Source organism: Nicotiana tabacum, chromosome 24, assembly GCF_000715075.1.
Source record: "Nicotiana tabacum cultivar K326 chromosome 24, ASM71507v2, whole genome shotgun sequence".
Lineage (NCBI taxonomy): Eukaryota > Viridiplantae > Streptophyta > Magnoliopsida > Solanales > Solanaceae > Nicotiana > Nicotiana tabacum.
The window spans coordinates 66,312,127-66,326,534 of NC_134103.1; the positions used below are offsets into that span (position 1 = coordinate 66,312,127).

Genomic DNA, 14,408 nt, shown 5'->3' on the forward strand with positions numbered 1-14,408 from the left:
TTGCAAAAGCGAACAGCAAACACTCGCAAATGCGGGGGATTTCTTCACAAAAGCAAACTCTTCCCAGCAATACAGAATAGCAAAAGCGACTAGATGTCCGCAAATGTAATGGTCGCATTTGCGACCAGCAACACAGAATAGCAAAAGCGACTAGATGTCCGCAAATGCAATGGTCGCAAATGTGAAGACAGGTGCCATCTCAAAAGCGTCAGACATCTTCGCAAAAGCGAACAGCAAACACTCGCAAATGCGGGGAATTTCTTCACAAATGCAAACTCTTCCCCAGCAACACAGAATAGCAAAAGCGACTAGATATCCGCAAATGCAATGGTCGCATTTGCGACCTATTCATCACAAATGCGATGACACCAGTACCAGCACACACAATTCTCAACAAAACATTCTGAAACTAATCTGGAACGCACCTGAGCCTTCGGGGCTCCAAACCAAACATCTGCACAAGTGTAAAAATATAGCATGAACTCGCTCGCTTGTTCAAAATACCAAATTAACCTCTAGAATCATGAATCGGACGCCAAAACGAATGAAAATGACCATGAACTTCAAGAACTTGTAGAATCGCAACCAAGCATCCAAACCATATCAAATCAACTCCAAATGACACTGAATTTTGCAGGCAAGTTCCATATGATGAAACAGACCTATTCCAAGTCCCGAAACCAAAATCCGAACTCGATAGCCTTAAAGTCAAACTATGGTCAAACTTAGAAAAATTTCAAACCTTTAAATTGCTAACTTCCGCCAAATGATGCCGAAACCTTCTAGAAACATCTAAATGCGAATCCGGGCATATTCCCAAGTCCAAAATCACCATCCGGACCTACTCGAGCCATCAAAACTCCGATCCGAGGTCAAATACTCAAGAGTCAAACTTAGTCAATTCTTTCAACTTCAAGCTTCTCAAATGAGAGTCACCCCTTAAAAATCATTTCCGAACCACTCAGAAACCAGAGTCGATGATGAACGCAAGTCATAATACACTAAGTGAAGTTACTTATGACCTCAAATTACGGAACCGGATGCAATTGCTCAAAACGACCAGTCGGGTCGTTACAGATACGGTATTCGTATGTCCCTACTGCAAAATGCAAAGCTAACCACTAGAGATGCATAAGTCTCTGGGGTTGGGTGTTACTTTTGAATTAGGCTTCTAAAAATGTCGAGATCAACTGTGTCGGAATTCATGGAAGCTAGTGTGCGAGAGCCTCTCACTGATATCATCCACCTCTCTGTGCAGCGTTTTGATGTAATTACACGTCTCTTCAAGTATCTTTGAGGCTGGTACCTGTCCAAAATCAAAGAAGAAGAAGAAGAAGAAGAAGAAGAAGAAGAAAGATCTTAGAAATTTGGCAGTGAAAAGATGTGAAGACTAACTGATCAATAAATACTATAGACATATTTTCCGACCAGGAGAATTTAGGATAATGCGCCGACTGGTGTACTCTCGTCATATAACTCGTGCTCATTTCGACATTCTTCTAATTCCCATTTCATGGTTTACCTCATAAGACGTTACGCTGTCTCATGTTATGTGACATATTTTTTTTTTTAGTTTGTCTAAAAAATAATGACACCTTTTAATATTTAGAAATAACTTAGTTTTAAATTTCTTATTTAATTTTACTATTAGTGAAATGGGTAAATATATATGACTTGTTTAGATCTCAAATTTTAAATACCTTTATTTTCTTCTTAAATTTAATGCCCAATCAAACACTCTTACATAAAATGGAAGGGGTGAGTATAGTATTTGCTTAGTTAGATGTGGAGAGTATATGCCTTTCTTCTCTATGCATACTTGTCCATGCAGACTTGAGGACTGCAAAAGTTACATTACAATATTGCTAGCCTATAAATATAGCTAATCGTTAAACTAAGAAAAACAACGACGTTCCTATTTCCTACCATACACTCCTTATGCTATTATGTTGGAAGATAGGTCTAGAATGGATACATAGTTCGAGCTTACACAATAGATTGAGTTGAGCTTGCAGAATTCATTGTAGACCTATTTCTATTTACAGAAAAGAAGATACAGAGAGAAAGAGAGCAACGACCATATGCTACAACGTACCGTGGAGGTACACCTTGAAGAGGAGTCCGGCAACAGGTTTTGTAGTTTCAAAACGAGATCATTAATCTCATCTTGAGTTAGTCTTGAAGCTGATCTTATTCTCCTGCTAGACATATTCTTGGCTCTGGTAAACTCACTCTCCTATTATTTCCTGATATCAATAAGAATAAGCAAGGGGAGTTGATGGAAGAGGTTTGAGTTGCTTTATAAGACAATGGAGGCTAATATTTTGAGCCTTTTTGGACACATCTAGAGGAAAAAGCAAAAGATGAATGAACGTCCCCACCCCTTCACTCCCTCAAATACCACCATCCACTCCCCACCCTTTCCGAAAAGATATTGTTACTGTCAAGAATGTTTACATTCAGCGGCGAAGCGGAGCTAAAATTTTCACTAAGTGGAGGCAAAATATAAATAAGTAAGCATGCGAAGAAATCAAGGAGAGTCAACATATAGTATATATCCATAAAAAATAAAAATTAACCTATCTATATAGTCTAATTTTTCGACGAAGGGGTGTCAATTAACTTCCCTTACTAGTGAGTAGCTCCACCACTATTTACATTCCCAATGAAATTTAATTGAATATAGCAGGTTTTTTATTTATTTTCACGTTACCATATCACATTTGATATGAATAATTATCTATTGTTATATATATATGTGAATTTTACTTGATAGTACGAGAAAATATTTGTACACTATCGATGCACAATACTATCTCTCTTTTAATAAACAACTTAACCTATATAATCTCACAGTGTAGAAATTTGTTTTACACTATTTGTGCAGTAACATGTGATTATTGTAGGCCAGTTATAATTTTTACCACCTTAGTAGTTACTGCCTTCATTGCATTTTATATGATAGTGACACGAATGGTGTCTAAAAGAAAAAATAAAAACTTTTAGAATTTATGGTTATATCATGAAATTAGTGTGACTCTAAATTATGTTATAAAGAGTAAGATGAAAATATTCAAGGTCATTATTTTCAAAAAAAAACATATCTTATTCTTTTTGTACATACTAAAAAGAAAAAACTTATCACATAAAATAAAATAAATATAATAATATTTATAGTAAAAATTTACTTATTATCTCATAACTGATTTGATTGTATAAAATACTTATGTACAGTATTAATATATAGAGCTTTGAATGCTTTAATAAAATGGGCAAGGTTGTTGCAGGAGAGGAGGGCATGAATCTAGATCTAAACTAACACTTGAGAGGTCCCATATGTTTCCATCTTGAACCAATTATGTTGGTCGTTGGACAAACTATCAAATATAAATTTAAACGCTGCAGAAAAGGCCAGTCTTGATTAATTTTCCTAACTTAGCTTTCATTTGGTTAGTGCATAAAGGGCCCTTAATTGTGCCCGTCTCCTCAGTTATATTGTGTTTAAAAGAGTACTCAACAAAGATGTTTACATGCTACTCGAAAGGTACCTTTGTTTTTCTGTTCTGTTCCACTTTTGTTTCTCAGTAATTGAGATGTGGGGACTCTGGAGCCTATCCTGTCTCGGCATCGCCTGCTCCCTACTCTTTTACCAGAAATTTAGCTTGCGGTTGTGCATGGGATAAAATTGGTTAGCGGCAGTTGGACAAATGAGGAGGTGACACGTGCAATTGAAGACATGTAAGATGTGAGTCAGCAAGTAGTTGGTACCGGATACAAGCATATGATCGGTGCTGAGTAAATTCCGAGGCATTAAAACCGAGAGTAAAGATTTGAAAGGAATACGTCGCTCGGGAAAGTGTAACGATCGCACCCCCTTTCCCTCTTTGATGCTTGACACATGTGTGTTTATGGTTTTATGACTTGCCGGGTTGGTTAGTTTCGTTCCGGAAGCTTTCGAGTTGATTCGGGCCCTTTGATTCTTGATTTAGAAGTTTAAATTAGAAATGTTGACCAAACTTTGATTTTTGTGAAAACGACATCGGGACAGTATTTTGATGGTTCTGATAGATTTGCATCGTGATTTCGGACTTTGACGTATGCCCGGAATTAATTTCGGAAGTCCGTAGATTGATTTGTGTTGTTTTGCCGAAATTTAGCAATTTGAAGTTGAAAAGTTTGACCGTAGGTTGACTTTTAGCTATCGAACTTGGAATTTGAATTTGGACTTGGAATAGGTCGGTTATGCTATTTAGAACTTGTATGCAAAATTTGGTATCATTTGGAGTTGAAGTGATAGGATTCTGACGTCTTGTTGCAATTATAGAAGTTCTTGAAATTTACTTTGAAACTTATGCATTTTAGTGTTTGATTCGTAGTTTTAGATGTTATTTTTGTGTTTTGATTGTGCGAGCGAGTTCGTATGATATTTCTAGAAATTTTTGAAATTTACTTTGAAACTTATGCGTTTTAGTGTTCGATTCATAGTTTTAGATGTTATTTTTGTGTTTTGATCGCGCAGGCGAGTTTGTATGATATTTTTAGACTTGTATGGATATTTAATTTGGAGCCACAAGGGCTCGAATGAGTTTCGAACATGTATCAGAATGGTTTTGAACTGAAAATGAACTATTGGTGCTGTTGGTGCTCAATTATCGCGATTCGAGCACCAGCCTCAGAAATTACGAAGGTGACAGTGGGGGCTCAGATGTCGCAATTGCGACTTCCCCTTCGCATTTGCGAAGTCTGCCGGCTTTTGACTTAGTTCGCATTTGTGAGGATTCCAGCTTCACAACTACGAAGCCTTTTGTCGCAATTGTGATGATGAAGGAGGCTTATAGGGTTCGCAAATGTGATCCCTGTTCCGCGATTACGAGTCTGGAAGACGGGACTTTTAAACTCATTCTCTCATTTTAGAACTCTAGACTCGGTAGGAGGCGATTTGGAGAGGAGATTTTCATCTACAAACTTTGAGTAAATGATTCTAATCTATTCTCAATCATATTCTATTATATATCTTAGTTTTTAACATCAAAATCATGTGAATCAAAGTAAAAATTTGTGAAACTTTGTCAAATTTTAAAAAAATATTTTTAAAAAAAATAAGAATTTGAGTTTTGAGAGTCCATTTAGACTCGAATTTTGAAACTAGTCATATATATGGACTCGTGGGGTCATGGGTAGTCGGAATCTACCATTGGACTCAGGTTTTGACTGGGGGGCCTCGGGTTGACTTTTGTTGACTTTGTGGGAAAAGTGTAAAGATCTTAGCTTTATATATTATAATTGATTTCTCTTGCATTGTTTGATGATATTAAGTCGATTTTGGTTAGAATTGAGCCATATGGAGGCAAATTTTAGGAGAAGCTATTTTCGAGAGTTGAATTGACCTAGTTGAGGTAAGTATCTTGCCTAACTTTGTATGGAGGAACTACCATTAGGATTTGGGGTTGATTGTATCATTTGTGCTATATGAAAGTCGTGTACGCAAGATGACGATTAGGTACACGGGTTGTAAGTGATAATTGACCGGTTTAGTCTACTTAGTCTCTTTGCATGCTTTAATTGAATTATCATATCATGTTCTAAATTCTCATAGTCAATCTATTCTTACTTGTGTTAGTCTATCCTTACATGACTTAAATGACTTTGTTGACACTTGTTCTACATCATACATGATAATTTGCTCTTATGTTTTAGTTGAACTTGTTGCCTGTTTTATTGTTATATGTTATCCCTTTCATTGTTGATTATCATTATTTGAAGTCATTGTACATGTTATCTGGAAGGGGAGCCTTGGCGTAACCGGTAAAGTTGTTGTTATGTGACCAGGAGGTCATGGGTTAAAACCGTGAAAACAGCCTCTTGCAAAAATGCAGGGTAAGGCTGCGTACAATAGACCCTTGTAGTCCAGTCCTTCCCCGGACCCCGCGCATAGCGAGAAGCTTAGTGCACCGGGCTGCCTTTTTATATTGTACATGTTATCTCTTTTATTGTTGAATTACTATTATTTGAAGTCATTGTTACACATTATCTCTTCTATTATCAGTTATTCTTATTTAATATCGTGGTTATACATTATCTTTCTCATTATTGAGTTATTCGTGTTGAAGTTGTGAAAGTTGTTATCACGTTGAGACGAAGTTGTTATTTGTTGGGATATCCTTCCTGTTGAGAAATTTACATTAATTGCTTTTGTTGATATTCTTGTACACATTGTGATTGAGCCGCGGGCTACTATTGTGAAAATATTAATATTGTTGATTATTGGCAAGTTGTGACATATCGACACTTGTGGTGCGAGTTATTATTATAATATGAAATTGGCGCGCATGCGGCGATAGGATAGGAGTTTATGTGCATGCGGCGGCATAAGGTGGGACTTATGTGCGTGTTATTTGTAAGAAAATTACGTGAAGTCGTGAAGTCACGCGGCATCATAAGGTGGGCTAAAGTGCATGTAGCTATTTCGGAAAAAAGTATTTTCAAAACTATTTAAATACAAGGCTCACGCGGCGATATAAGGAAGGATTGTGATTGAGATTGTAAATTGTGAATACGAGGCGGTACCTCGGTTGTGATTCTTGAAATATACACAAGGCGGTACCTCGGTTGTGATTCTTATTGTACACGAGGCGGTACCTCATTGTGATTCGTGTTGTTTAGCTCATGGTTCAAAGAGTTTTGGTGGGAACACTTCTTGTTATTTTGTTCTTCCTTGTTCTATCAATTATTGTTCGTATATGATCATTGTGGTTCTCTTTAATTGATTCTTTATGTTATTTTCATGCTTACGATTCCGGTATTAGTTCATGCTATTAAGTTGTTTCGTATCAGTTATTTCTCCGCCTTCCATTATTTATCATTCTTATATTTTTATACTGTTTATTTATATCCTAGCAGGTGTCTTGACCCGGTCTCGTCACTACTCTACCGAGGTTAGGCCTGATACTTACTGGGTACCGTTGTGGTGTACTCATACTACGCTTATGCATACCGTTTTGTGCAGATCCAGGTACATCTGCTCGTTCCAGGCATTAGTGATCAACTGTTAGCTACTTTACGGAGACTTCACGGTATGCCTGCTCGCCATCCGCAGGCCTCGAAGTCACCTTCCTTTATCTTTACTTCTTGTTATATTTTCATTCAGACATTGATGTAGTAGATATTTTAGCTTACTCTATAGAGCTTATAACTTTGTTCCACCGATTTTGGGAAGTGTGTGTTGTTGAGATTCTATTTCAGAAGACTATATCAGTTTATCAGACTTGCTTTAGTATTTTATTAATTATTTTTGTTAAGTTATTATTAAATGTTAGGCTTACCTAGTCGTAGAGACTAGGTGTCATCACGACATTCAACGGAGAAAAATTGGGGTCGTGACAGAAAGACATCATTCAATGAGCAGCCGTTATAAAAAATTCTCTGTATTTATAGCCAATCGTTATGCAGCCTTCAATGACGGTTTTATTCTCATTCAAGAGGAGCTTGAATTGGTGATCTTCTCTCTCTCAATAGAGCTATAAATAAGAGAATTAGTATCAATTGTAGGACACAAAAGAAGCATCTGTATTAAAAGGCTATACTTTACTCTCATACTATAAAATTTCTAGCTTATTCTTGTTCTTAACATTGTTCATATTATTGCTTCCTTATAAGCTCATCATAAAACCATGCTTGTATATCTTTAAGTTATTTTTATATTCTTGACTTCATTCTTATTCATTTTATATTTTTGGAATAAATTAGTTTATGTATCAATAAACTACGTTACAAATTCAACTGTACCGTTTTACGGGTAAACGGTTTGGCGCCCACTGTGGGGCATAGAAAATTGTATAATTGCTTTGATCTATTCATCCGTTACTAAAATATTTTGATTCCTTTCTTAGCAAAAGAAAAATCAGATATGGAAGCTAACGATGTAAACAATGCTTACAATGTTGGGACACACAACGAGCGAGAGGATGTGTTCCAGTGGGAAGTTTCAACTAACAAAACTTGCAATGACGGAGATGAAACAATTCCAGTTTGCGAATGTCAAATTCCTCGTCATATGAGACGTCTAACTCCTGATGACGTGGATGAAGAACACGTTGCTGAAGTGGTCAAAATCTTGAGAGAGAAACAAAGGGCAATTATGGATCACCTCTCAAGACAAGACCAGGTAATGACAGAATTGAAGCAAGCGCTGTCGGTTGCTTCCAATAATCCCAATGAAGGATTTTGAATTCCTCCCAGCGGGCCTGGAAGTCAAACAGTGCAAAGAACTCATAACATTGCTCCGAGGGAGAGATTCATTTTTAATGAGAATGAAGCAGGTGGTACCGGTTGCGGATCCGGGAATGACAACAACGCTAGCGACCATTTTAAAACTGAGTTCATGAGATTCATGAGGAAAATGAATGAACGAATGGACCAAAATGCTAAAGAATTTCATGCTCGGATGGATCAGATCCCGGGAGCACCACCAGTGTTGAAGGACCAGGCTCAAAGAAATATACGCAACTGCTGTTCAAACCAAGTGCGGCCCCGGAGTTGATCCCGAAAAGATTCAAAATGCCAGATATTTCGAAGCATGATGGGACTTCGGATCCATATGAGCATATAACAACTTATACTACGGCAGTAAAGGGAAATGACTTAGCCCCCGCACGAGATTGAATCTTTCTTACTCAAGAAATTCGGCGAAACCCTAGCATGAACATAAAGAAGATGCAATTTAGCAACTATTATATTCCGTCCGTTTCAATTTAGATGAGGTAGATGGACTCGGCAGGGAGTATAAGAAAAAAAAGATTTTTGAAACTTATGATCTTAAAAGCTTAAGGGGTAAAAGCTTTGTGGGGTCATGACATTTCTGTAGTTATAAAAGCGTCTCATTAAGGGTAAAATGAAGAGTTTAAAGTTGAATTTTTTTTAATTGTAAAAATATATTTTTTTTTAAAACGGACTAATAAGGAAAGTGTATCATCTAAATTGAAATAGAGGGATTAGTATAATAGTCTCATCATATCTAATTTAAGCATGCAAAAATGCACATAATCTCATAACATGGGCATGTCTTAGATAATACACACAAAATAAGATACTAGCTACTAGCATTACTCAGAAGAATACCCGTTCCTATGTATATACGTGTCTTGCAGTTTCCGTAGGCTTCCCCTCTTTCATATAGTATAGTTAAATAGCTCTTTTTTGTCATTCCTAACTAGAAAAAAAATCACATTTAGAAGTCAAAGTCTCAATATACCTGATATCCGTGGAAGCTACCTGGCTAAAACTGCTTTTCCTCGCTCCTTAATTATCTGTTAAAATGTTCCCAATCTATTCAAATCAATGAATCTGAAAGTTAGCTACTTCATCATACCCATTTCAAAAGTTTGGATTTTGGTCAACGTTAAAGTTAACTATTAGTCAATAGGGTCAAAACTCGAAACAAGTTTCATAAGTTGTATGCCCATAAGCTAGGAAATTCATATCCATGTTCAAACTCCAATCTTAACTTAGATTACTAAGTCAAAATCACATAAATGCGATTTTAGAACACTTGAAATCTCTAGTTTCAATCTTAAAAATCCATGAGGAATTATATAAGGAATCATGTATATAACTCAAGGAAGGTCTTAGAAATGTTGCCTCAAAATTTGACCCTAGACTTGGTAGGAGGCGGGAAAGAGATAACATGTAGACGGGACTTTTCAATACCTTCTCTCATTTTAGAACCCTAGACTTGGTAGGAGGCGATTTGGAGAGAGAATTTTCATCTACAAACTTTGGGTAAGTGATTCTAATCTATTTTTTAATCATATTCCTTCATATATCTTAGATTTTAATATCAAAGTCATGTGAATCAAAGTGAAACCTTATCAAGTTTTTTTAAAAAATAAGAATTTGAGGTTTAAGAGTCAATTTGGACTCGAATTTTGAAACTAATCATATATATGGACTCGTGGGGTCATGGGTAGTCGAAATCTAGCATTGGACCCAGGTTTTGACCGGGAGGCCCCGGGTTGACTTTTGTTGACTTTTTGGAAAAAGTGTAAAGATCTTAGCTTTATATATTGTAATTGATTTTTCTTACATTGTTTGATGATATTAAGTCGATTTTGGTTAGATATAAGCCGTACGGAGACAAATTTTAGGAGAAAAGCTATTTTCGAGAGTTGAATTGGCCTAGTTGAGGTAAGTATCTTGCCTAACTTTGTGGGGGCCTTAGGATTTGGGATTGATTGTGTCATTTGTGCTATGTAAAAGTCGTGTACGCAAGGTGACGAGTGAGTACACTAGTTGTATATGGTAATTGACCGGTTTAGGCTACTTACACTCTTTCCATACTTTAATTGAATTGTCATATCATGTTCTAAATTCTCATAGTCAATCTATTCTTACTTGTGTTAGTCTATCCTTACATGCCTTAAATGACTTTGTTGACACTTGTTCTACATCCTACTTGATAATTAGCTCTTATACTTTAGTTGAACTTGTTGCCTCTTTTATTGTTATATGTTATCCCTTTCATTGTTGATTATCATTATTTGAAGTCATTGTACATGTTATCTAGAAGGGGAGCCTTGGCGTAACTAGTAAAGTTGTTGCCATGTGACCAGGGGGTCACAGGTTCAAGCCGTGGAAATAGCCTCTTGCAGAAATGCAGGGTAAGGCTGCGTACAATAGATTCTTGTGGTCCGGCCCTTCCCCGGATCCCGCGCATAGCGGGAGCTTAGTGTACCGGGCTGCCCTTTTTTATTGTACATGTTATCTCTTTCATTGTTGAATTACTATTATTTGAAGTTATTATTACACGTTATCTCTTCCATTGTGAATTATTCTTATTTAATATCGTGGTTATACATTAGCGTTCTCATTGTTGAGTTATTCGTGTTGAAGTTGTGAAAGTTGCTATCACGTTGAGGCGAAGTTGTTATTTGTTGGGATATCCTTCCTGTTGAGAAATTTACATTCATTGCTTTTGTTGATATTCTTGTACACATTGTGGTTGAGTCGCGGACTACTATTGTGAAAATATTGATATTGTTGATTATTGGTAAGTTGTGACATATGGGCACTTGCGGTGCAAGTTATTATTGTAATGTGAAATTGATGCGCATGCAACGGTCACTACAAGAAAAGTACTATTTACATGGGGATTTTCCTGGTGATTTTAGAGGGAAATTCGCAGGTAATTTGGTTTCCTGCGGATTTGCCAGCCAAAAAAACTCCGATGAAAAAACCTCCGTAAGTAGTTATTACTTGCGGATTTTAAAATCCCCAAGTAAGTTACCTGGGGATTATGATCTGCATGTAAATTACCTGCGAATTTTATCTTAAAAAATGTAAAACAAATCATGAAAAATGAAAATTTTCCTGGGTATTTTCATATGAAAATCCGCAAGTAATTCCCAAAGAAAATCTCTTTTGGCAAATATTCAAAAAATACAATAATTATTTTTTACTAACTTAATTTCTCCATACTTAATTCTTCCGCTGACTAGACTAGTCCGAATAGTTATTACGCCAAACATCTCTCTAACATTGATTTTTTGGCCTTATTTAAATTAAATTTCTACATATTTTTTTTAGTAATTACAGTACACTTTCTAATCATAATTATTTTATATACACAATATCTTATATACACTTACCACCCCCGCAACTTTCCCCAATACCCCCACATTAGGTTCCCTGCATTAATTGACACGCTGTGCAAAACTCATCGGCAAGCTGTAGGCCGAAAGGCTATAGAATTCATCCGATGTGGTACAGGAGATGAGCCATTTCTCTCCCAATTTTCCCATCTACAAAATAAAGTTGTAAAACTATTTATTTTCTCTATATTTTTTTGAGAAAGATATGGTAAGTGTGGATTCAAAAATCCAGTAATAATATTTTTTCAAGAATTAAACATACTATACATAATTAAATAACTGGTAAAAAAACAATTCGCCAATTCTAATAAATAACACAAAATTTAGTTACTTTAATAATATTAGAAGTCAGTCGAGAGGATATTTGAAAATAGAATTAGAAGATCACTCAATACTTAAGTCTAACTTATAAATTTACAAGAAAATCATTCAAGTAACATTCGATAGCTAAATTATAAAGGCCAAACGGCCTCAACAAAAGGGTAATACGAAAAGTAAAAAACAAAAACATTTGAAAGGGCCTAAGTGACCTAGTCTTCGCCGGGAGCCGCATCATCACTTTCAGGGTATCATTTTTATACACATATAAAAGTGAAATATATATAAGCAGGATACACAGTTAAAAATTTAATTTTTTTGATTAATTTATATATTTAAGGATATAATTAAATTTAATGTTAATGATAAATATAATTGAATATTTTTTCTACCTAAAAATTATACTTAAATTATTCAATGATACACAATGTAAAATAATTACTAATGGTATTAGCTCAACATTAATCAAACTTAAACAAAGCAAGTAGGGTATGGAAGATTAACCATTTTAATTGTTTTGGTCTAATTTAAGTTTTCCATATTTAATTCATTAGCTAAAATTAATTAATAGATCTATGACAATAAATTTGTTATTGGAGATAGTTAAACCTAACATCAATGATAAATTTAGCTAATTTTTTTCTACTTAATAATTATACTTAAATTATTCAATGATACACAATTTAGTATGTTCTCTGACTTCTCTCATGATATTTTATGATATTTAATTCTTTTGTTATCATTAATTAATCATATTTATGACAATTAATTTATTAGTGGATTAGTAACCGATCACATCATTCTTAATGATTTGTAATATACAATATGAAAAATACCATATCATTGACTTTTATATGAGATTAAATTATAATTACATTATTATGAAGAAATTAATAAATATGCATGAGTTTTCCCATCAATAAATAAAGTAATTAAACACGATTATTTATAAAATAATTCTGTTGAAATTGTTGCTTTAAAACATTTTCTTTTCAAGACCTTATGAGAGTGAAAATTATTATATAATAGTTTGTTTGACTTGAAAAAAGTTCACATAGCAACAATCCCCTGATAAATCCTCAAGAAAAATCTTTAGCTAAAATTATAGCAACCAAATCTCCAGGTACATCCCCAAATATATAAATTCTCAACCAAAAACAAAAACACAGCTAAATCCATAATACTTAGTAATTTGCCGAAGGAATTCCCTGTTTACGAGAAATCCTCAGGCAAATCCCCAAGAAATAAATTTTCAGAGAAATTCATAGAATCAAGATTCCTAGCTAATTTTTCAATTAAAAAATCTCCAATTAAATCTCCAGGTAAAAATCTCTAGCTAAATCCGCAAGTAATATTACTTGGGGAATTTCCTGCGAATTAACAAAAAAATAGTTTTTGTTCATTTACTTGCGAATTTACTTATGAAAACGGTACTCGCGGATGATTTTTGCAAGTAATTCCTCAAGTAATAATTTGGCTAATTTTCGCAGGTATAATATTCTAGAATTGAGAAATTTCACATTTCCGCATGAAAATTTGTAAGAAACTTCTGCGAAAAGAAATTCCCAGGTAAAATCTCTAGGTAATTTGTGCTTTTCTTGTAGTGGGTATAAAGATAGAAGTTTATAGGCATGTGGCGGCATAAGGTAAGACTTATGTGTGTGTTGCTTGTAAGGGAATTACGTGAAGCCACGCGGCGTTATAAGGTGGGCTAAAGTGCGTGTAGCTATTTCGGAAAAAAATATTTTCAAAACTATTTAAATGTAAGGCTCACGCGGAGGTATAAGAAAGGATTGTGATTGAGATTTTGAATTGTGAATATGAGGCGGTACCTCGGTTGTGATTCTTGAAATATACACAAGGCGGTACCTCGGTTGTTATTCTTATTGTACACGAGGCGGTACCTCGTTGTGATTCTTGTTGTTTAGCTCATGGTTCAAAGAGTTTTGGTGGGAACACTTCTTGTTATTTTGTTCTTCCTTGTTCTATCAGTTATTGTCCGTATATGATCATTGTGGTTCTCTTTAATTTATTCTTTATGTTATTTCCATGCTTGCGATTCCGATATTAGTTCATATTATTAACTTGTTTCGTATCAGTTATTTTTTCGCCTTCCAATATTTATCATTCTTATTTTTTCATACTGTTTATTTATATCTCTAGCAGGTGTCTTGACCCGGTCTCGTCACTACTCTACCGAGGTTAGGCCTGATACTTACTGGGTACCGTTGTGGTGTACTCATACTATGCTTCTGCATATCGTTTTGTACAGATCCAGGTACGTCTGCTCGTGCCATGCGTTAGTGATCGACTGTTAGTTGCTTTACGGAAACTTCAAGGTATGCCAGCTCGCCGTCCGCAGGCCTCGGAGTCACCTTCCTTTATCTTTACTTCTTGTTGTATTTTCATTCAGACATTGATGTAGTAGACATTTTAGCTTACTCT

General features: G+C 35.2%; 1 pseudogene; it reads right to left on the minus strand.

Annotated features, from left to right (window-relative positions):
- Positions 1-1,152: 1,152 nt before the first annotated feature.
- On the minus strand, positions 1,153-2,209 carry LOC142178186 (transcription factor ILI6-like; annotated as a pseudogene).
- Between the last annotated feature and the right edge of the window lie 12,199 nt (positions 2,210-14,408).